The sequence below is a fragment of the Leptodactylus fuscus genome, chromosome 1 (assembly GCF_031893055.1).
Source record: "Leptodactylus fuscus isolate aLepFus1 chromosome 1, aLepFus1.hap2, whole genome shotgun sequence".
NCBI lineage: Eukaryota > Metazoa > Chordata > Amphibia > Anura > Leptodactylidae > Leptodactylus > Leptodactylus fuscus.
Genome location: NC_134265.1, coordinates 280,440,979 through 280,467,337, shown reverse-complemented (window position 1 = coordinate 280,467,337; position 26,359 = coordinate 280,440,979).

The window sequence follows — 26,359 nt, the reverse complement described above, 5'->3', positions numbered from 1 at the left end:
GAAAAGAAAAGTAGAAAAAAATCATATGTGAGATAGAGTCTATGTGTAGCATCATGGAACCACCATCTTGTTCAGTCTACTCTGTGCTAAATATGTAAGGTGCTGCTACATTGCTTTTCATCTCTCTCATACACACTCACCATGGGTTTGTACCATTAAACTACCATAGGTAGTGCTCATCTATATACATCTGATTGAAATAGGCGTCATTGTTTGTTTTCCAAGCATATTCAATAGTTCATTGAGTTTAGTTAGTGCACCATTCACAGGACACAGTCCATATCAGCCTTCTTAGAACACAGATCTGAGTACTGTATGACGTGCTAATGTCTATGCTCTAGATCTGTTTACTCCACTGGTTATCTTTTCTTTGTTCTTATTAAAATCGGCCATCCAACTTCTAGGCAATGATTCCAGGTTACAAGGTTGACAATGTTATTAACTTTGCAGGGATCAGCATGGAACTGCAAGTTCATGGTATAACTGGTTGTCCTTATAAAACATTAATAATAAGACATATTAAATACATCCAATCATCTTAGCAGATCTATAACTCATCCAAAGAACTAATAGGGACTTTGTGTAACTGGCTCTGAACATAGCCTGAGAAATAATGAAAGAGATCATAAGGAACTAATCTACGAAACAAAGCAGATTTTCCTATCGAATGTATTGGAAAATTGTATAACTTTTCATTACACAAAAAAGAAAAATTATCTGCTGCAACTCGACAACCCCTTTAACCCCTTAAGGACCAGGCCATTTTTTGGTTTCGCATTTTCGTTTTTCCCTCCTCACATTTCAAGAGCCATAACTTTTTCATTTTTCAGTTCACAGAGTCACATGATGGCTTATTGTTTGCGGGACAAATTGTACTTTGTAATGGCATCATTCAATATGCTGTGCAATGTACTGGGAAGCTGGAAAAAAATTCAGAATGAGGTGCAATTGGAGAAAAAATGCATTTGCGCCATTTTCTTATGGGTTTAATTTTTACAGCGTTCACTGTTTGGTACAAATGACATGTTACCTGTGTTCTACGTGTCAGTACGAACGCGGTGATACCAAATTTATATAGTATTTGAAATGTTTTGATACTTTTAAAAAAATGATAAACTTTGCAAAATAGAAAAAAAATTTTGTGTCATCATGTTCTAACACCTGTAACTTTTTCATATTTCCATGTATGGAGCTGGTTGTGGTGTCTTTTTATGCGGGACAAGATGACGTTTCTATTGATACCATTTGGGGAAAGATCTGATGGTTTGATCACTTTTTATTCAATTTTTTATAGGAGGCAAAGTGTTGAAAAAAACGCTTTTTGGCTGTTTTTATTTTTTTTGCCGCTACGCCGTTCGCAGTACGGGATAAATGTTTTAATATTCTAATAGTTCGGGCATTTTGGAGCGCGGGGATACCTAATATGTTTATGTTTAATGTTCTTTAATTACTTTTATAGCTAATCTAGGGAAAGGGGGGTGATTTGAACTTTTATATATTTTTTATTTTTTTAATACTTTTAAAAACTTTTTTTTTCTTCTGTTACATTTATGATCAGACCCCTTAGGTACCTTGAAACCTAGGGGTCTGATCGCTCATACTATTCACTGCAATACTACAGTATTGCAGTGAATAGGAAAATCGCAGCACTTCTATTAGACGATGCCTCTGGCATCGTCTAATAGATCTAGTGCAGAGACAAGCCTGGAAGCCTTCAATAGTCTTCCGGCTGTCATAGCAACCGATCACCGCCCTCATGTGACGTTCAGGAGGGCGGCGATCGGCGAAACATGGCGGCGCCCATGCCGCCTGCGCTGTTTACACACTGCGGTCGCGTTTGACCGCAGTGTGTAAAGGGTTAACAGCAGCGATCGGCTCGGGCACCGACCGCTGCTGTTATTGGCAGGTCCTGGCTGTATTATACAGCCGGCATCTGCCGTGTATGGAGCGAGCTCAGCGTGTGAGCTCGCTCCATACATCCCCATGCGACCCATGACGTACAGTTACGTCAAGGGTCGCTAAGGGGTTAAAAGAAAAGTATTACATTGTGCAGCACATTACGTCTTTGGATCTTGTGAAACAGCAAACAGGAACCCTAAAGAAGACTGAAAAGGCAAAGTGATTATTTTATGCATCCGTAGTTCTTTATGAATGAACTAGCTGGTACCCGCGACTTTGTCTGCGGTGATTGTAGCAGTGGGTATATACAGGCATGGGTAAGGTTTTCGTACTGTGTATAAGGTATGGGATATGAAATGTAAGTTTGTATCTTGTTTTTGCTATAATTCAGAGAATACATGAGACTTTTGTGTTGAAGTTACTTTGTATTTGAGCTGCTATATATACGGTGTTGTGAGAAACTTTACATAGTGACTTTGGGACAGAAGTATTTGAAGTTAACCCTTTCCCGCCGATGGCAGTTTTTGATTTTCGTTTTTGACTCCCCTCCTTCTAAAACCCATAACTTATTTATTTCTCCGCTCCCAGAGCCATATGAGGTCTTAATTTTTCCTGGGACAAATTTTTCTTCATGATGCCACCATTATTTATTCTATATAATGTACTGGGAAGCAGGGAAAAAATTCAGAATGGGGTGGATTTGAAGAAAAAATGCATGTCTGTGACTTTCTTAGGGGCTTTGGTTTTACAGCGTTCACTATGCAGCCAAAATGACATGTCCCCTGTATTCTGTGCTTCGTTACGATTCCGGGGATACCAAATTTATATGGTTTTATTTACATTTTGACCCCTTAAAAAAATCCAAAACTGTGTTAAAAAATTTTTTTTTGAAAAGTCGCCATATTCCGACAGCCGTAACTTTTTTATACCTGCGTGCACGGGGATGTATAGGGCGTCTTTTTTTGCGGGACCGGGTGTACTTTGTAGTTCTACCATTTTCGGGAAATGTTATTGCTTTGATCACTTTTTATTCAAATTTTTAGCAGAATCAAAACAGTGAAAAAATGGCGGTTTGGCACTTTTGACCATTTTTCCCGCTACGGCGTTTACCGAACAGGAAAAATATTTGTATAACTTTGTAGAGCGGGCAATTTAGGATACCTAACATGTATGTGTTTCACAGTTTTTAACTACTTTTATATGTGTTCTAGGGAAAGGGGGGTGATTTGAATTTTTAATCCTTTTTATTTATTTTTTTATATTTTTTTTACTTTTTTTAAACTTTTTTTTTGCATTTATCAGACCGCCTAGGGGTATTGACATGGGTGGGCGGTGTCGCGGATTGTCAGAGTGGTGGGGATCGGCAAACATGGCTACTCCGGAGTGTTAAAGAGAGCCTCCTGGAGTATCGTTAAGCTGAGGGGCAAAGTGGTAAAGTATATGTATATGTGATTGTGTGGGGTTAGGGGCTAGGCTGTAGAGGGCAATATGAATTTTGTGGCTTGCTATGGTCCAAAGTGTGTGAGATTGCAGAGATGGTGGTGTGAGTTTGGGTTTTGTGGGGGTCCTGGCACAAACGTTTGTGTGCTATTGTGATGAAAAGTAGCCTATTGTTTAATCGAGTGTAATGACTATGTTTGTGGAAAATTTCAGCCAAATCGGTGGAGCGGTTTTTCTGTGATTGAGGAACAAACATCTGAACATGCAAACATCCAAGCACACAAACCCACAAACTCACAAACTTTCACATTTATAATATTAATAGGATGGTAATAGAGAAAAGGGAAAAAAATTCCTGCAGAAAATAATTATACGAGCCCAATCTCACATGATTTAGTTACAAATACTAATATTTTGCTTCTTTGGCAGAATGTATCCAGGGATTATATGATAGGTCCATTAGGTGTACTCATCTTTTTGCTAAATGTCAAGCTGGAAGTATTTTCTCATTGTTTAAAGAGCATTACTACTCAAATGCTAACAATTATACATAGGCAACATTTGTTAGTAGTCTTTGCAGAAATATTTGCTTTTATTCTCTCTGGTATAGTTGCCATTTATCAAAAATGAGAACCAGATCCGCTGCCAATTAGGTTATCACTTTAACGTTATTCGCTTAAAGCAAGTCTGTCATAAGGGTGAAGCTTATTAACCCCTTAATAACTCTCCAGTAGTAGGCCTTATCACAGACGGAGATGACAGGGAGAATTGAACCGGAATTTTGTGGAATGGTGCCAGTGGAACCACCTCAGGATTAATGCTGGGAAAACCAAGGAGATGGTAGTGGACTTTCACAAACGGAGATATGCTCCAAAACCAGTGGACATCCAGGAGACGGGCATTGAGATAGTCAACAGCTATAAGTACCTGGGTGTGCTCCTCAATAATAGGACTGGGCAGATCACCTGGATGCGCTGCACAGAAACAGTCACAGCAGGCTCTACCTGCTCAAGAGGCTTAGAGCCTTTGGAGTCCAGCTTTTTTTTCAATTTGGTAGTGGCATAAGCCATCTTCTTCGGAGTGGCCTGCTAGAGCAGTAGAATACCAGCCAGGGGCAGAAATAGACTTGCCAGGATGGTTAGAAGGGGCAGCTCTATCCTGAGGAGCCCCCTGGACCCAGTACAGGTGGTGGGTGACAGAAGGATTTTGTCCATGGTGAGCTCCATGCTGGAGAACAACTCTCATTCCGTGTATGACACCGTATGAGCACTGGGCAGTACTGTCAGCGACCGACTGCTTCACCCCAAGTGTGAAAAGGAGCACAATCAGAAGTCTTTCCTCCCAACTGCGGTTAGGCTGTACAACCAACACCGAGCTAAGCAGAGAACATTCCATACAGAGATCTGAAAGATCCTTAAATTGTGATATCCCTTCTGCTATTATTTTTACCTCTACCTTTTTTCTTTTTCTCTATACCTACTGTCACTATAATGCCTCTACCGTGGAGCTTTTGTATTTGTATTTTGTATTATTATTGGATTATCTATGCTGCTGTAACATACTGAATTTCGCCACAGCCTAAGAGTGCCTTATGGACCAGGTCTCATTTTTCAAAACTGACACCTGTCATTTTATATGGCAATAACGTTAAGACACTTTAACTTACACAAGGGATTTTGAGATACATTGTTTTTTATTATACATTTTTGTATTAATTTAAAAAAAAATTGGATGGAAATTTGGAAAAAAATTGCAATTTTCAAAATGTGAAATGAATGGCTTTTCAGACAGATTGTAATACCACCCAAATACATTAATAATTATTATCTGCCATATCTCTGCTTTATATTGGAATTATCTTTTAATCATCTTTCAATTTATTTTGGACATTATAAAGCTTACAAGTATAACAGCAATTTGCAGATTTACAAGAAAATTTCCCAAACTAATTTTTTAGGGGCCACTTCAGTTCTGAAGGGGATTCTAAAGGCCTATATATTTAGAAACCCCATAAATCACTCCTTTTTCAAAACTGCACCCCTCCAATAATTCAGAACGGCATTTGGGAAATTTGTTAATCCTTTAGGCATTTCACGCTAATTAAAACAGTATGGAGATTAAATTTAGACGTTTTAATTTTTTTCAAAATGACATTCATTTAGACCTAAAATTAACACATTCACAAAGGGTTAAAGGGTCTCTGATACAAGCTGGGCACAACATATTGTGCACTCAAATTACATATTCCTGTAAAAATTGTCATTTTCACCTTTCATCATCAGCTGCGTATTCATTTCTGGAAAATATATTAATTCAACAGTTGGGGGTTATCAGGGGGTTCCACCTTACTGCTATTTCAGGGCTCTGCAAAAGTGGCATGATGTCCAAAAACTAAATTGTCTAAATATGTGTATTAAAGCCAAAGTAGTGCTCCTTCCCTTTTGTGCCCAAGTGTGTGACCAAGTAGCAGTTCATATCCACATATGACATTACCTACTTTATCCTGAGTACATCAGGCTCATACATGTGGACATAAACTGCAGTTTGGGCACACAGCAGGGCACAGAGGTGAAGGAATCCTATGTGGCTTTTGGATTGCAGATTTAGATGGACACCATGTCATATTTGCAGAGCCCCTAAGGTATCAGAAAAGCAGACTCGACTAGGAAGTGACCTCATTTTTCAAACTGCACCCCTCAAAGAATTTATCAAGGGGTGCAGTGAGCATTAGTATCCTAGGCATGAATGAACAGTGGCAATGAACACTAAATTCCCTACTATTTACAGAGTAGACCTATGATAGTAGGTAGGGTCACTCGGGGGGGGGGGGTCACTTCTGTTTTCTTTTCCTTTGTAAGTTCTAAATTTAGGGTTTACCAAATATACTCTCAAACAACTTATAAATTCCCATCCTGCTATAGCCAGTTGTGTTCTTAAGATTTGGCGATTTTGGGGGTTTATGTCTACATATTGTACAAGCTATTTCTTTTCTGGGTGTGATGTAGCCATTTGAGGTTGATTTTTGGCGGTGTATATATGCAGTCTGTAATGACACCATTTTTGGGTGCCTGTAACTTACTGACTAAATTTTGTTTTATTATCTTGATAGATTAAGAAAACAAACCCCATCAATTCTGGCAGAGCATTTTACCTTATAACTTTTTTTTACCATGCAGTGTACAGCATAAGTAACGTTACCTTTATTCTGTAGATGCCATGTAATTTTTTAATGCAGAGTGGAAATCGTAAAAAAAAAACAAAATGCAAAAAATGATGATAGAATTGTGTGTTACTTCACATGGACCCCAAAACAGGTAAATAAAAGCTAATCAAAACATTATATGTTCTCCAACATGGTGGCAAATGAAAGTATAGCTTATCTTGCAAAGAATAAGCTCTCACATTGTTAGGTAGACAGAAAAATAAAGAAGTTAAGAATTTTGGAAGGAGGTGGGGGAATGAAAAAAGTCATCGAGCATTAACGTACAAACTATCATACGTCTTTAAGGGGTTAAAGGATGCAAAGAACTGGAATTGGTGGAGCTGGTGAAAGTGCTCCTTAATTACATGCTGATACCTATTCAGTATTAAACCTCTGCTGTACTGGCTATTAGCATACAAGTGAGATTCATTGTAACATACACTACTCATTACTATAAATAAAACCGCACACAGCTCTTCAGCAAAAAAGCACTGTGTATACCCAGCCTTACAGGCAAAACAGGATAACTGTATGACCTAGAACCTGTGGCCCCAGAACTGACTGCAGCTATGACTGCACTGAGAACACAGGCCCACATTGACGCTGGGTTTACACTGCGCTTATTTTACTGAAGAACTGCATGCAGTAATGCCTAGCATATGTTACTATTAGAGATGAGCGAACAGTAAAATGTTCGAGGTTCGATATTCGTTTCGAGTAGTCCCTCAATGTTCAACTATTCGAATCGAATATCGAACCCTATTATAGTCTATGGGGGGAAAATGCTCGTTTCAGGGGTAGGCAATATTCGATCAAATTATACTTACCATGTCCACGAGTGAGGGTCGGGCTGGATCCTCCGTGCAGTCTTCTCCTTGCAGCATCCCCGCAGCATCTTCCGGCTCTGAATTCACCCTGCCAGGCATCGGGCCTGGGCAGAGCCGACTGCGCATGCCCGCACTACAAGCAGACATGCGCAGTCGGCTCTGCCCAGGCCCGATGCCTGGCAGAGTGAATTCAGAGCCAGAAGACACCGCGGGGAAGCTGCACAGAGAAGACTTCTAAAGGTAGGAGAAGAACCAGCGTTGATTGGCCGACTGTATAGCATTCGGCCAATCAATGCTGGTTCTGCATCGAACTTTTACATTTGAATAGTGAGTGGTACTCAATCGAGTACGAGTATTTCGAATATTGTAGTATTTCGCCTATATGCTAACATACATTAAACTGATTAATCTCACTTTTACTGGTTGTTGACATACATTGAAATGCATTGTAACATGTTCTATTCATTACTAACTGAATGTAATTCTTCTAAAATATAAGCACTGTGTTAGTCCCGCTTCAAATCAGTGTTCGGTATTCCGTTCGGGAAGTCCGTTTGTGGAACACATTGACATGCGGTGAGCAATGAAAGCAGACGGACCCCATAGACTATCTTTTTTGCGTGTAACATGCGGAGAGAAAAGTACTTCATGAACTACTTTCCTCTCCGCATGTTTCGTGCGGACACCACATTATAGTGTATGAGGTCCGTGTGATTTCACTGCTCACTGCTTGTCAATACGTTCGGTATTCCGTTTGGGGGTCCCCAAGCGGATTCTCTGAATGGATTACCGAATGCAGATGTGAATCAGGCCTAAACTCAGACTTAATATCTTTGCTGTGTCTACAAAGTAACCAAAAATGTGCCTCAGCTTTGTGTTTTTTTGGTGCTCTATGCACATCTCAGCACAAGCACCCTGCCCAACACTTTTTTTAGACAGTGGGATAAGCAGGCCATCTCCAGATCTGTGAGATTTACTGTAACTCATGCCATAAAACTGGCATGACTTGTACTATAAATGTATTCTATTTCCCAACTGGGGTTGATTAGTTCATGAGCACTAGCATCATATATATATATATATATATATATATATATATATATATATACACTCACCGACCACTTTATTAGGTACACCATGCTAGTAACGGGTTGGACCCCCTTTTGCCTTCAGAACTGCCTCAATTCTTCGTGGCATAGATTCAACAAGGTGCTGGAAGCATTCCTCAGAGATTTTGGTCCATATTGACATGATGGCATCACACAGTTGCCGCAGATTTGTCGGCTGCACATCCATGATGCGAATCTCCCGTTCCACCACATCCCAAAGATGCTCTATTGGATTGAGATCTGGTGACTGTGGAGGCCATTGGAGTACAGTGAACTCATTGTCATGTTCAAGAAACCAGTCTGAGATGATTCCAGCTTTATGACATGGCGCATTATCCTGCTGAAAGTAGCCATCAGATGTTGGGTACATTGTGGTCATAAAGGGATGGACATGGTCAGCAACAATACTCAGGTAGGCTTTGGCGTTGCAACGATGCTCAATTGGTACCAAGGGGCCCGAAGAGTGCCAAGAAAATATTCCCCACACCATGACACCACCACCACCAGCCTGAACCGTTGATACAAGGCAGGATGGATCCATGCTTTCATGTTGTTGACGCCAAATTCTGACCCTACCATCCGAATGTCGCAGCAGAAATCGAGACTCATCAGACCAGGCAACGTTTTTCCAATCTTCAATTGTCCAATTTCGATGAGCTTGTGCAAATTGTAGCCTCAGTTTCCTGTTCTTAGCTGAAAGGAGTGGCACCCGGTGTGGTCTTCTGCTGCTGTAGCCCATCTGCCTCAAAGTTCGACGTACTGTGCGTTCAGAGATGCTCTTCTGGCTACCTTGGTTGTAACGGTTGGCTATTTGAGTCACTGTTGCCTTTCTATCAGCTCGAACCAGTCTGGCCATTCTCCTCTGACCTCTGGCATCAACAACGCATTTCCGCCCACATAACTGCCGCTCACTGGATGTTTTTTCTTTTTCGGACCATTCTCTGTAAACCCTAGAGATGGTTGTGCGTGAAAATCCCAGTAGATCAGCAGTTTCTGAAATACTCAGACCAGCCCTTCTGGCACCAACAACCATGCCACGTTCAAAGGCACTCAAATCACCTTTCTTCCCCATACTGATGCTCAGTTTGAACTGCAGGAGATTGTCTTGACCATGTCTACATGCCTAAATGCACTGAGTTGCCGCCATGTGATTGGCTGATTAGAAATTAAGTGTTAACAAGCAGTTGGACAGGTGTACCTAATAAAGTGGCCGGTGAGTGTGTATATATATATATATATATATATATATATATATATATATATATATATTTCTCGATTTTGAAATTGCAACTCCAAATAGGACAATCTGTAAAGGTTTGGAGCCTGAAGAAGTAACAGAATAGTAACAGAGTGTCCAGTAATAATATACACAAAGTCTAATGTACTATGAATTTACATGGTATTTACTGGGAATTGTTACTTAATAGGCACCTTGACTTGATGCTTATTGTTAGACTGGTTCTTGGAACATGGATCTAGAGGGATTCTGTAGGCTAAAGGGCAATAATGTCACGGCCACGATGGGGCTTAAAATAGCATGCCCATATTATTTTAAAAATCTATGCCCTTGAGACCCTTGAGACAAACCATACGTCAGGCGCACGTACAAGTCAGGCTGCCAAACCTTTGACATACAACTCTGCTGAAAGCAGATGGTCTCTGTACTGCCAGTGCTTGAATACTTTGGTTGCAAGGTCCTTGTGCAGTGACACAGGACATTACTAAGTGCTAATGGAAGTTATTGCCTCAATCTTTGAAACAAAGTAGCCAAAATGACTGTCTTATCCTGCTTTTTGCCAATTGTCAAATTATTTATGACTTTTGGGAACACTAGCTTCCATTTTATGAGGATGATCTGTTAATGTGAAGCTAGTATAATTACCATTTATACATCAATCATGTAAAATGTTACTGATTCAATTGATATTCGTATAGTTATTGAAACCTTTAGAAAATACTATATTTGACATCAGTAAGTGTTACAAAAACATTTAACAGTCCTTTGAGTACAGGAGGTCACAGTGCCCCCTCTAATTTTTTATGATCGATGAGTGTAAAATACATATGTTTTATACATTATACGTTATATATGTTATATGATATGTTCCTTGTTTTGTAGATGTACATTTTAAAGGATATGGGCTAAAAGGTTTCATAACATTCAAACAGTATAGATCCATAGGTGTATAAACTCAAACAACATGCAGACATTCCCAACAGGAACTTGTATGTCTTTGCAATGGAACCCTATACAGTGATGGTGACTAATATACAGTACTTAGATACATCTGTTTCTGAGCCTGAAATTCCATGCAACAAATACAAATTTATATCACAGTAAACATATAATTTGATATAATGCAAATAATTTAGTTCTAACAATCTTTAACTATGTGGTTTCATTTGTTACTCTGCATTGTCTGCGTTTGTCTGGGTATGTACCCTCTGCTTTGTAAAATGCTGCGAAATATATTGGCGCTATATAATTAATGTTGTATCTTAAATGATCTGACTGGGGAAAAAACTGTTTTAACATTCAAATATTCTTTTAGGATACACTGAGAGAAGTCGGCCGTTGAATGTAGAGAACAGCTACAAAATTGTCTAGGGCCAGAGCCCCACAGGACGTAAACGCTGCGATTTGCCCACGCTGAAAACCCTACAGGAAAAAAAGTGGCGTTTTACAGTAAGGGCAAAGTGGATGGCATTCTAGAGAATCCCATGCCCACTTTGCGATAAAAAAAGAGGTGCGGACATGCCCCGATTTCCAAAACTGCCGCGGTTTTGGAAATCGCAGCATGTCTAAAGCGCTGCAGGAAAAAACGCAATGTATTGCCACAGCGGTTTTTCCAGCAGCACTTTTTTGCTGTGGAGCCTTGGCCTAAGGCTGAGTCCCCACGTTGTGGAAATGCAACTTATTTTGTTGCAGATTTTGCTGCAGTTTTTTGATACAAAGCTAAAAGTAGCTAAAAAAGGAATGGAAATATATAGGCTGTTCTTATACTTCTACCTTCTGCGCAATCCTCTCCTGGCTTTGGTTAAAAAAATTGTAGCAAAATCTTCAACAAAAAAAAGCTGCGTTTCCGCAACATGCAGTCTCAGCCTAAGGCTGAAGCTGCACGGTAACAATAGCTACATGATCACATATTACCATGTTGCCCAGTGACTCTTTCACTAATGTATTAACATTATGTCACATTACAGCATGGAAGATGCTGCGACTTTAGTCGTAAAAAAAATTCCAGCAGTGCTCAAACCATCAGCGCCGCAATGCGACTTCACTTACATTAATGAAAGAGTTGCAAGGTGACATGGAGATTTTTGGTTGTGCGATGGGAGTCTGAACCAAAGATCTGTAACACGTGTATTACATGCAAAATGACCACCATGCTATGCTTCATTATAATCCTACTCTTTTGTAATAAGCCTTACCTTGTATTCAGGTAAAATGTCTCATGTAAGCAAGACCAGTTCATAGACTCTATTACAGTATATACGCTCCTCAGCCTTAGAATTGCAATACTCAGAAGGAAAAATCTTGGAATTATGGAAATGACAGGATCATTCCAATGATATGAAAATGATAAAATAGGAAACAACATATTAAAAACATCTTGATTTATTCAGTATGCTGACCAATGACGAAGTCCGTAGACTCTGTAGGCCATGGTAGCACATTTTGGTAGTCAGGCTGCTCACATTAGCACAAGCAACATGTGGCCTGGCAATGCCCTGGCGCACTTTAAAGAAAGGGCCATACCACTAGATCCACTAGTACCAAATCAATGTAACGCTGAGTTGTTAGTCTATCTGAAATGGAGACTAGAGGGGTACAGTCACGGTACATTATGCCGCCCCATAACCCTAGGAATAGGACTGGTATGACATTCCCTTGTCAAGGCGTTTTCATGGCGTTACCCAAGTAGTCTCTAGATGTGGTCTGAGACAAATTTAAGACTTGCTGTGGAAAAGGATAGACATCTTTTCTCGCCTCCATTGTTGTATTGCTGTGATCCATGATAGTCTTTGAGAGCAGTTACTTGAGATCAGTGGATGACCTGTATCCGGACATCTAGCTCATACATTCACAAAAAAAGTATGTCCAGCAACCATTGAATAAAATATAACTTTTACTTTATCAAAAAATAAAAAGGAAACATCTTACATGCTCCAAGAACAAGACAGAAGAAAAAATATCAGCTTACGCGTTTTGGGACATGTTGTTGCGTCCCTTAGTCATAGCACCATAGCACCATAGCATCTAGCTCGTAGCCCAGTGTTGTGCAAACACCTTCTGATGGTTTATGTCAACACTGTTTGCTGCCCTAAACGTGAGATGTGATCTCTAATTTCAGTTGTAGTACAGAATGGATCACTATGTGCCATAATTCCAATAAGAGGGTCCATCTGAGCAGAAATTCACCGCCATGTACACACAACACTGAACAGTGCTGACATCTCAGTCTAGGTGCATGGCAATCTGCCAGAGTAATAAACCAAGGTCTGTTTTAGTTCGAGGATTTTGTCACTATCAGTTTGCAACAAGTGGAGGGGGGTTTTTTTGGCATTTTTTTTTAGTTACCTATTTTTGTATACACATAGTTTTACACTGTGGTTTTTTGAGCCTGGCTTTGGCTCAATAAACCGCAGCAAAATCAGCCTTCAAAAAAGTTTGTTTCCACAATCTGAGGCCTCAGTCTTATATTAAGGCCCCATGCAGGAAGCTGCAGCAAAAAACGAAAAACTGAAAAACTGTGGTGGAAATGTATTGCAGTTTTTCTCACAGCGATTTTCATAGAAAGTCCACAGATTTTGCTTCTGTGGACTTTATGTTCCAATTATACCTGTATGAAAACCCGAGCATTTCTGTAGGTATAATTGATATGCCGCGATTTACAAAAACGCAACGTTTTATGAAATCGCAGCATGTTCACTGCAGTTATTTTTCTGCATTGTGTCAATGGGATTAGCCAAAAGCCAGACTGTAAAATGGCAACATTTTAGTGTTTACGCTATGTGGGGTCCCAGCCTTGGATTAAGGCTCCATGTAGTGGACGGCAGCAAAAAAGTACTGTGGGAAAAAATGTAACGGCGATGCATCGTTGTTTTTCCAGCAGCACTTCTCACATAAAGTCTGCAGAGGTTTTCTCTACAAATTTTCTGCTTTCATTATACCTATAAGGAAACTGCTTCCGTTTCCATAGGTATAATTGACACGTTGCAATTTCCAAGACCGCAATGATTTTGGAAATTGTAGCATGTCCGCTGCGCATATTTTTCAGAAGTATGTGGATGGGATTCATTTTGCAGGGACTGCAAAACACTGCAGGCATTTACGCTGCTTGCGGCTCCGACCTTACATGGATTTTTTTTGTGTGCCACATCCAAAAAAGGGTGCATCTTTTCAGGGAGGGAAAATGCTACGAAAATTTCAAAAAATATTACTGAAAAAAAAAGACTATAAGGCCTTGGCCCAACATAGTGTAAACGCCACGATTTGGCCACACTTTTTACTTTAAATGCAAAGTGGATGGGATTCTGTCTAGTTCCGTACACACATTGCAGAAAATAATCCGCAGCTCAAATGCTGCAATTTGAAAAACGCGCACGTGCTGGCGGTTTCCATATTGGTATAATGGAAGTTTCTCTCTGTGGACTTTCTGTGAAAAGCGCTGTAAGATAAACCGCAATGCATTTCCGACGTGGTTTTTCCCACATCGCTTTTTGGCTGTGGCTCGCTATGTGGGGCCTTAAATATTTTACAGTAAAAGTCAGATTAGCAGGAAATGGTGGAGAAGTAAACAGTAAGAAGCATCTTCCTCTGATAAGAAATATTACGTTTCTTATATTTGCATATACTATTGATTCATGCTAAATGAATCCTCATTGTATTACTTGTAGCTCTACATTTCTCCTGAAAATGTTCAAGTCAAGGAATATAGCAGCACAGCCAAAGCGTCACAGTACGATGGGTGCAAGCTTCTGGAGTTAGTCCAGTCTTCTAAAGATTAATAAGTGCATAAAGGAGCAAACATTGAAAAAAAAACGTTTTAGAATGATATTATAGAAGAAATGAAATGTTGCTGTACAGTGTGATTCTTTCCTTTTATTATCTTTACATTGGAGTGCTGCTTCCTCCTATGCAAACATGGTAACCCCTGGTTCACATCTGTGTTTGGTAATCCGTTTAGGGGAGTGGGTACCCCCCTGAACAGAATACTAAACGCATTTGCAAGGGATGTGCAGTGAAAGCACATGGATTCCCATAGACTATAATGGGGTCTGTGTGCTTGCTGCTAGATCTCCGCAGGGAACATATGGACTTGAAAGTACTTCGCAATCTACTTTCCTGTTTTTGAGCAGGCAGCGTGCGGCAAGCACACTGACCCCATTATAGTCTATGGGGTACGTGTGCTTTCACTGCACACCACTTGCAAATGTGTTTGGTATTTCCGTTCGGGACTCCCTGAACGGATTACCAAAAGCAGATGTGAGTGAGGGGTAACATACAGAGGATTGTAATTTCCCCCTGTAAAATCAGACCTCTGCACATTAGGTGATTGCCATAATATTTTCAGAAAAAAAGACTAAAAAAATATAAAAATAGAAATTGCTAATATAATACAGGCCTGATTTGACCTTTATATGGCCTATACCTTTGCAATTCATGTACATTTACAGTATATCCCTCTGTGCATGAGAAATGTAAAATTGAGGTGTCGGACTAATAAGACATTTAGCCTGCTGGTTTCTTCCCTATAGTCACAGACTATACACAAGACACAACAACATTTTGTATATAATGTTGGAAAGTATTTTTCCATATTACCAATTTCTCTAAACAGTAAGGTTTAGCATATACACCTATGTTTTTAGGCATGCTGTGTGCCTTCTTTGCATGAAATTCAGGGTCATTTTCTGCCTAGCCTGGAGCTTAGTCAGAGACATTTAATTGTACAAAAGATACTGGAACTCCTCCAGACTGTGTGATGCATCTCCCTATACTTGTGACAAAGAGTCTCCTACTAAAACAGTCGCAAAGTCAATAAATGATTAAGATACCGGCCAAATGGTTCATTTCCAGGAGTAAGCCAGATTTAGAAATAAGACATCTTGCACTGGATGAAATATAGTTTGGGTAAGAGAGATTATCACTAAACACCCTTACCTACTGGGAGATCTCTCTATGGCTGCATTATTTTACATGCATATCAGGGAGCCTTGTGAGGTAAGAGATAAAGTACAAATAATATATAGCACATATGCATTTGGTTGGATTACGAGCGCTGTGTAGAGACTTAAAAGAGAAAAATCAATGCAGAGTAGCATCTTGGCTAACACATCAGAGGTTAAATTTAGGGCACCTCTAAAAACGAATAAAGTTGCTAAATTAGGAAATCAGAAAAGCAATGAATTTCATAGTGCGTGTAGATCTGTGTGCCATAAAATGTATTTGAATTAGACTTAAGCTTGCTGCACTCAACTTGTAAAGCAGATTTTGTAGAAAATTCTTATAGGTTTGGTTGTTCTTGGTCAAAAATATGCATATGGCATTGGAGTCTACAAAAGTGAGGATGTTTTACCTTGGATTTAATACATTGAAAACTATGGTGCTTATGTGTTGGAAATAGTGGATGCGGCTACAGAGTCATACTGACTTTTCTAATGAGATAACATCAATGATAAACCATCAATGTCTACAATGAAACTACTTTAATAATTGACGTGTTAGTATGAAGGATTTACCTTGTGGATATTCTATCAGAACTTTACAGGAGACCACTATATTTAAAATAAAAAAAACTCTTTAAGGCTAAGGCCCCATGGGCTGGAAACGCTGCATGAACAACTGTGGCGGGAACACATCGCAGTTCTTCCCGAAGCATTTTGAATAGAAAGTTCACGGAGTTTTCCTCTGTGGACTTCCTGTTACCATTATATCTATGAGAAAGCCGCTGGCGTTTCCGTAGATATAATTGACATGCTACGATTTCCAAAACCACACCGCGCATGAATCCCATCCACTTTGCAGATACTGTAAAATGCTGCCTAAGTCTGCAGCCCCACGTTACAAAGTAGATGGGATTCTGGCAAATCCCATCCACATTTTGCAGAAATATATTCGCAGCCGACATGCTGCGATTTCAAAAACAGTTGTAATTTTGTAAATCGCAGCATGTGAATTATAACTATGGAAATGCTGCCATTTTTTCCTTGTAGGTATAATAGGGATAGAAAGTCTGCAGAGGAAAACTTTGTGTGAAAAGCGCTGCAGAAATAAACCCAATGTGTTTTCGCCGTGGTCTTTTCCGCAGCAATTTTTAGTTGTGGCTTGCTACTTCAGACCTTAGCCTAAGCCCCCATGTTGTGGAAATGCAGCTTTTTTGTTGCAGATTTTGCTGTGTTTTTTTTTTTTTTTTAGCCAAGTCCAGGAGTGGATTGAGCATATGGTAGTAGTATAACAGCTTCATAGATATTTCCCATTCCTTTTGTATCCATTCTTGACTTTGACTCAAAAAATTGCAGCAAAATCTGCAACAACAAAAAAAGCTGTGATTCTTCAATGTGGGGCCTCAGCTTAATATAGTAATACGCAATATGTTTATGTTGAGATATTAATGCGTAAGTTACAGGCCAAAAGCTCATAATACTGAGGGGATGTGATTCCAAAATGTTCCTAAGGGTATATTCATGTGTAGGTTTTGTTCATGATTTTTATGATTTTTGAAGGCAAAGATTTGTAGTAATATTTGTCCATAACACTTCCAGATTTTTTTGTGATCCACACCTGATTTTAACTTCAAAAACAGCATTAAAAAATGAAGAGAACCTGCATGTGTAAATATACCCTAACTCAATACTGTCTGTGCATTGTAGTCATGGTTTGGGGGATATTGTCACTCCTTAGGGAGAGACCACCATATAGGTGTGTGGAGACTTGTTAAGCCTTTAGCACTCCACTTTGCAAGGAACTATGGGAAGAATATGCAAATCTGCCTTCCATGATGTAATTAGGAAGACAGTTGCTGCCTCATTGTTGCAAACCAATAGAGGGCGCTCACTGGAATGTGCAAGCCCGTCTTAAGACAGGATTCCAGTGAAACAACCCAATAATGGCTGCTCCCTTTAGCCTCATGCCCGACCTTCCAAGAGGCCTTTGTTTAGCAATGACGCTGGGATTAATACCAGGTATAGTCTCTCAATCGAGGACAGCTGTTTCGATCTGGTTGGATCTCATCAGCCCGATGTAGAGAGGACTATAACCTGGTATAGGTGAGAGGCTTAGACAGGGTTTGGGGGATATTGTCACTCCTTAGGGAGAGACCACCATATAGGTGTGTGGAGACTTGTTAAGCCTTTAGCACTCCACTTTGCAAGGAACTATGGGAAGAATATGCAAATCTGCCTTCCATGATGTAATTAGGAAGACAGTTGCTGCCTCATTGTTGCAAACCAATAGAGGGCGCTCACTGGAATGTGCAAGCCCGTCTTAAGACAGGATTCCAGTGAAACAACCCAATAATGGCTGCTCCCTTTAGCCTCATGCCCGACCTTCCAAGAGGCCTTTGTTTAGCAATGACGCTGGGATTAATAGTAGTCATTGTAGTCATGGAAACTTTTCAAATATATTTCTATCCAATGCCTGGCTGGCTTGGTTAGTTACTATAAAAGGGATTTTTATGAGATTGAAACGTATTACTTATCCTCGTGATATGTTATAAGTGACTTACCATTGCGAGTCTGACCACTGAGACACCAACCAGTCACAAGCTGTACTCCGCTATCTTGAGTAGTCACACAGACTTTAATGCATGCTCAAATGCTGCGCCATTCACATTCAGATACAGGAACCCCATTTTCCTGATTGTGGGGTTTCCAACGATGAGACTGATCAAACATTTATCACCTATGTTGATACATGATAAATTGTATCTCAATCCTTTAAAGTGTGATTATTCTAAGATTAATGTGTTTGATCATTTTAACCTGCCCAGGGTCTCCACCTGACCACAATCAGAAGAAGGAAAATGTGTTGTCAGAAATTTTCAGTATTGCAGCCTCATACTTTGGGTGAGCACAGAATTAATATATTTCCAATGCTGCCTCTATTGCTGAAATATCGCTGTTTTGTCAATATACAAATAAGCTCTTTGGAGCAATGAGGATGTTGCTGTTTACTTCTTTGGAGCGATGGCAATGCCCTCATCGCTACAAAGAGTTCATTTGCATATTGTCAAAAAAGTCGATATTTCAGCAACTGAGGTGCTGATTCAGAAGGGGAAGACGCTGTTTCAATAATGCAACAGACTCCCTGTAATATATGGTTACAAGAAGCCTATACAATGTTACCATTTTCAAGCAAATTTGAAAAAAGTTAATATTATTTTAATCAAACCTAGAACTGACCAACTATTATATATAACCCTAAAAATTCTGACAAGCGTGCTATCATGGACAGGGACCCTATTTAAGTTAGCTACTAATAGACTACTTGTACTATAGAGATAGGGAATAAGCATAAGACATTATATACCGATCGATTTTGGATCCAAAATAAAACTCTACAGAATGTCCTTACCTCAATAGTAAACCAACCTCTTAAAAGTGCCCAGGGACACAAGTTGGACATTAACTGGCAGTAAATCCTCTGGTCAGTGGTTATTTTTGCAGTTTGAAACATCTTAAGGGAACGTTAAATAAATCCATGGACTACGGTACTTATCTTTGGTATCATGGGAAGAATAAAACATGTAGGTTTATATTTCAGAGATAACACGACTGTTATATTATGCAGTGTCTGTGAACTTTAGAAGGACATTATAGACAGACCTTCGGAAATTTGTTTGGTGGTTTGCTACTTAAACCTGTGCAATACTAGTCAAGTATAGTATAAAGTAAGAACATTACAAAGTGTAGTAAATGCAGGAAGTGTGAAGTTTGATTCTCAATAACAATATGTCGTATTACGGAATTGCTAATATATAGGCATATGTTGTAATATAAATCACATTTATAATATAAATTACAGTTGATGTAATATAAGCAAGGCTGCACCTGTCATGAGGTGAGATGAGCATCTTGCTCCAGGCGGCAGATCACAGCATCCCTGAGGGAGCGGCGGTGAGCGAATCAGATATAGACAGTGAGTGCTAAGCTGCACCACTGTCTGCACTTGAGCTACAACCTGTACATTTCTCCTGAAGCCTCCACAGTGTTAGAAACACCGTCTGGCAACACCCCATCTCTGCTCTAAATTATAGTTATATCCTACTTACAATTCACTTACGCAGTGTCCAAGGCCTTTTTTGTGCATCTTCTGTTCTCTATTGGGGGGGGGGGACTATTGCCTGTGGAGGGACACTATTACAGTAATAGTGCCCCCAAACAGGTAATAGCACTACTTATTGTAATAGTGCCCTCCATTGCTTATGTTGGGGGGAAACTATTACCTGTGGGGGTGAGGTATTAGGGCACTATTACAGTAATAGTACACCCCCACATGTAATAGCATAACTTATTGTATTAGTTCCCCTCATTGCTTATGTTCTGGGGAAACTATTACCTGTGGGGGGAAGGTATTAGGGCACTATTACAGTAATAGTGTGCCCCCACAGGTAATAGCATAACTTATGTGAGAGGTAGCACTATTATTGTAATAGCCTCCCCACCATTAATATTGTTATGTGGGGGGCTCTATTAAGGCACTATTACAGTAATAGTATACCCCAAAGGTAATAGTAGAGAAGGGGGCTATTTCCTGTGTGGAGAACTACTACCTATAGGGATGTTATTAGGGTACTATTAGAGTAATAGTGCCCTCACAGGTAATAAGAGCACTATAACCTATGTGGGGGGCTAACATAGGTCATAATGCTCCTATTACCTGTGGGGGCACTATTATCCAATGTGGGGCTACTCAGTGGACAGGCTGATGCTGTAAGCTCTGTGGCTGATCAGCAGGACCAAGCAGGAAGCTTATTCTTTTCCTAGTGAAGGGAACATTCTAATGAGGGTTGGAGGGACGCCATTTTAATTTTTACCTCAAGCAGCAGATAACCTAGAATCGTCCCTGAATATAGGAAAGATGGGAATCACATAGGTACTGTAAATGGTGTCTATTAACAATAAGCATAATGTGGCCAATTTACTAAGATTGGCTTCTCATATTCCCCACTAAGGAGAGATGTGCCAATTCTATTTTGTAGTACAGAATATGGTACACATTCCTCCTGTGCTGAGAGCACAGCGTTATCTTACAATCCAGCGACGCCTCTGTCTTCTTCTCCGTCAGCCATTCTCCTCCTCTTCACTCCTCTTCTTACACGAGACCCCTGCAAAATGGCTGATGGACATGTGCAGTCGGCTGCTCCATCGGCCATTTTGCAGTGGTCTCATGTAAGAAGAGGAGTGAAGAGGAGGAGAATGGCTGAGGGAGCAGAAGACAGAGGCGCCACTGGAACGAATGACCACTGTGCTTTCTGAACACAATTAGCATGAAGAAGAAAAATTCAAAAATGGCGGCACGGACCTTCAAAATAAAGGTAAGAGATGAATAGCCTTTATAAAAGTTATTCCTATGTGCTTTTAGTTTAAAATGTGTTTTTTAATGATAGAATCCCTTTAAAGCTTCTTCGTTGTTATATACAAAATGCGTCAAACCTACCGTTCAGTAAGCTATAATATGAGAAAATACATGTGAAGCAATGTGCATGAATAATACCTGATAGTAACAATTGCCAAAAATAGTAACCGCATGCAACATCATTTCTATCATTCTTGTAACAAGTGACTCTGTAGACCAGGGCTACACTGTGATACGTTGCAGTGCTATAGACTCAATTTAACTCTTGAGTGTCAGCTGCAGTCCACAAGACTCCATCCAACTCTCTGCCCTTATATGGTGCGCCCATCTACAATTCAGCTATTAACATGGTGCACAATAAGGAACATTGGCAATTTCTCTATAAACACTTTTGTATTCTATTCTTGTATTGAATTCAATCAGTGTCCCTTCCCCGAAAGACCCCGGATATTCTCATTGTCGGAATCACTAAACAAATAGTATCCATTAGAATTTTTTTCTCACCGGCATATTCATTTTTCTTTTTTATTTCCTAGAACAGTTTTGTGCATATTTTATCATAATTAACTGCAAAAAGATTATATTTTCTCCAAACATTGAAGAATCTTTTCTTTTCCAGAATTTGCTGGTAACATTCATAAAATGTTATTTAAAGCTTCAACAACCGCGTAATTTCAGCTTCATTTATGGCACAGAAACATTGCAAAGATTAGCCAGTTTTCTTAGTCATAGGTATAATTTAAGGATTGAGAGCAGAGTCCTCCCACACAATATGTGCTCTCTGGACGGATCCAACTGCTTTCCATTGACAGTTTCTTTCATTACATGTTCCTTCAATTCTCCCCCTTAATTCACTCATCTGTGACATCAACATCTCATCGCATTAGGGTTTATAACCATTTGAGAACCTTTGTCTATTTAAATATTTTTTTATTTAGTTTTTACCTTGATGATATTACATCCCAGTCTTTGACCATTGTGATGCACTGAGAAGAAATATAATAAGGTTATATTCACACGGTCAAGCTTCTCACCCATGTGGTGTCTGTGAATCATGAAAAATAGGACATGCTCTAGTTTTACATTAATTGTCCCATGAGATGTAAATTGGCATTGAAATACATGGTTGAGAATCTGCACGGTAATGTGAATATACTCTTAGACTTATTCAAATGAGAACTGGAATCGATCGGTTGCTCAGGGCAAATCCAGTTTTCCTTAAGATTTATGGGAAAACTGTTTAATTAGTAACATCAAAATACTTAACGATGGCAGAGATAAAATTAAACAAACAAAAGTGTGTGAAAGTTTTTAGTACCCCTTTTTGCTCAGGCAATTCAGGTTACATCTATTGATCTTGTATCGCTACAAAGTCTCCATGTAGTCTCATCTTTCTGGGCGACCATTGCATATTTGGGGATATTAACAGTATTTAGCTGTGAGTCACTTTGTACATACTGGGCACTGATATACATATACCGTATATACTCGAGTATAAGCCGACCCGAATATAAGCCAAGGCCCCTAATTTTCGCACAAAAAACTGGGAAAACTTATTGACTCGAGTATAAGCCTGGGGGGGGGGGTGGAATGCAGCAGCTGCTGGAAAATTTCAAAAATGAAAATGGTCAGAGTTTTTGGGTGCAGTAGTTGCTGGGTGCTGGGGAAGGGGAGGGGGTGTTTTGGTTGTCTGCCTGCCCCTTCCCTGAGCTTGAGGACTGCTTTTTTTCCCCCACTTGGAATTCAGTCTGGCTGAATATAGAGTATCTGCAGTGCTCCTATTAACCCCTTCCCGACAGAACAGGAGCACTGCAGATCCCCTATATTCAGTAGACCGGGCACTTTCAGACACAGGGATACCTAATGTGTATGTGTGTCACAGTCATTTTCTACTTTTATATGTATTCTAGGGAAAGGAGGGATTTAGAACTTTTATTTACTTTATTTTTTTATTATATTTTTTTAAAAGCTTCTTTTTTTTTCCACTATTTTATGGGAGATTCTATACATTACTATTGCGGCTGGTCATAGACACCCCCTCCCAAAAAAAAAACAAAAAAAAAAATTTTTTTTTTTGTGCTTGACTCGAGTATATGCCGAAGGGGGCTTTTTCAGCACAAAAACCGTGCTGAAAAATTCAGCTTATACTCGAGTATATATCATTATTTTTACTTTGGAGTTTGTATGTTCTTACCATGTTTATACGGGTTTCTTCCCACAGTCTATATACTGATAGGGAATTCAGACTGTGAGCCTTCTTGAGACAATGAGAATATTTGCAAGTAATATAAATAAATATACCAAAGCTGGAAACTATCTGTCTAGAATATTATTAATTCTAATGAAGACTCCACCTCTTATGACCTATATTTTAGTAAATGCTTGTGGTTTTCATAAAAAAAAGGAAACTTCTATTCTTAATAAGTCATGTCCCTGCAAAATCTGACGCTGTTCAATCAATGCTGACTTTGGAAAGATATTCTCTATCTATAAGGCTACTAGACTACTGGTGACACCTAGTTGTTTATTTATTTTTAGAATTCCCAGAGGATTGAGAGAGGAACAACACAAGTGTTAAGAATGATCTTCTAAGGTGACATGCACATGACTGTGTGCGTGTTTCTAGGCCGTGATTGAACAGTACGGACAGCACATGGATGACGTCTGTGCTTCCGTAGCCCCATTCATCGAGGCCAATGAGCACAAGCCACAAAATGGATAGGAATATGACCTGTTCTTAGTTTTGCTCACGACCCATGCACCGGACCGCAAAAATATACGGGCATGTGTATGGGACCATAGAAATGAATTGGTCAGTGTGCTAGCAGTGAAAAACATGAATAGCAGACTCACATTGTTGCTACAGTTGATTATTTCTGTATTAATGTCTTTAGACAGATAGTGAGCTGTTCACTCCCTTTTTCATGGCGGTTTTACACCACGATCATCTGAATAGAGACTAACTATGTGCTCATTTCTGATCTGAGGTCTCATCCACCAAAACTAGTTCAGATAAGCTGATTCCAGCTGAGCTGCCATTTTCCTATTACGGTATACACAATATATGCAGAGATCTGACTGCTTATGCGCAGAACCTCTGTTGTTTGTCCGCACTAGGTTTTATTACAAGTGAGGCACATTGTTTTTTGTGTACTAAGAATCATGAATAACTGGATCTGTATAGTGAAGTGCCGTTGCTATTCTTGTACAGGAATGTCCTCAGGACACATACAGATTGGTTAATATGAATAAAAATTTCTTCATTCATACCGGGCTATTCCTCCTTATTGAGGTCACGCTGTACATGATAGCATCTTGCTTCTACTATAAGTAACATGCTCTGCTGCTCCAAGGATAAATATTTGAAGACTACAGAGTGCGCTCCTTTGATTCATGGTTATTTCTTCACACACATCTGTGGGATGCAGGGTTTATTATGGCTGATGAATGCTGATTATAATCCAATTTCTATAGCTATGTATACAGCATGAGACACTAAATGGCACAGAGAAATCTATCAGGTCCCAAACAACATCTCCTGCACCATATCAATGTATAGTAACGTGGAATAGAATGTCTTTCAGATTCTGCAGTTTCAGGCTCATGTCGTCTCAGCATATTACATGTATTGTAGGCTTGGAAAATTGTCAGTTCATCTAGTCTAGTGAACTTGTGAATATACTGGATTTTCAGTACACTGATGGTTAGGGCACCACTGTAGAAATAGGTAATAATTCATATTAGGACTTATTATAGTAAGGAACAGTATTGTACTGGCCCATCAGGGTACCAAAGGATTCAGGCTCTAACACTAAAATTTTCCAGTAGAAGACACCCAAGTTCCAAAGGTATTATGGTCTATTTCCTAGCGGTTGTTGAGGTTGTTAGATGGTAGGCCCACAGAAAGACTTTTATTGGTGGGTTAAAGAAACCTCAGATCCGCACTGGTCAAGAATATAAGGTCTTGTTCACACAACATTGAAAAATGTCCATGTGACCATTGTTTCTGGAATAACCATGTTTATCAAATCTATTCACACATCCATTTTTTGACGGATTGTTCTTAATGGTCATCAAATAAATTGACATGCTTTATCTTTGTGCATTTTGACAGATACAGATATAGCCATGTGAACAGACCAATAGACAATTGTGAGTTTTAAAGCAGCTGTGTGGATAAGACACTTGAAAGGGAAAGTGTTGATGTTTAATGGTGCTGCTTTGGGGATAAGAACTAAAAAAGACATAAAACCAGAAAAATGATGTGTAAGCTCAACAAAAACAGAAAGGAAACTGTTTTGGTCCTTTTATAGGGGCCTGTGGATATGTTTGACATATGTGCACAGAGCAATCACAGCTACAAGTGTAAAAGTACTCTAAGGCTAAGTTCAGACAGAATTTTTTGGACCGGAACCTGAGGTGGAGGCCACCTCAGGTTTCGATCCAAAAACCGGGTAGCCGCGACTGAAAGCCAGTGCACTGCATCGGCATCCAGCCGCGCAATCCGCTCCAGATTAGGCCCAATGAACGAAGAAACAGCTCCCGGAAAAAAGACTTGATTTCAATGGGAACCGTCTTTTTGGTCAGGATTTTGAGATAGATATGGCCTCAAAATCCTGACCATAAATCTGTGTGTGAACTTACCCTAACTCTTATAGTTAGGACAATATATACAGATGTATTTTCTTAATTGAAAGGACCTCATTTTGGCCAAAATGGATGTAAATTAACCCACAAGTAGAGCAGGTAAGTGTACCTTTACCACTACCAAAATTACTTCACACAGTGGATTTCTGTATACAAGTGCAATCTTGTTGCTGAGAAAATCAGTGTTTAATTTGTATGTAAATAAGCTATTTGTTGCAATGTTCCAGTGTGTGGCTGTGCCTTGTTATTGCCGTAATTTTTCCTATTTTAAGTGAATGCAGCTGTAGTATCTACCTCTTGGCATATATGAAGGGAAGCGAGTCTTCTCATTAGCTCATAGCATGCGGCGGAGATCTTACATCAGATCAGGTATACCATCTCATTCAGGAAGCATAAAAAGGAAAATGTTTCTTTTAATAAAAAAATAATGAAAGGCAAAGAAAGAAGCTCAAAGAGTACAACTACTATCCATTTACAACTGCCATTGTAGTGAATGTAACTTTTGTGTTATGGTGAAAGTGTCATGGAACAGCCCACAACCACACAAGTACATCCCTCCTTGACTATATGCAGCATCATAAATCTCCAGTGGGCAGGGGTAATACATTTAGGATGCACGAACTGCCTGTCATCAAAGAAAATCAGAAAGCAG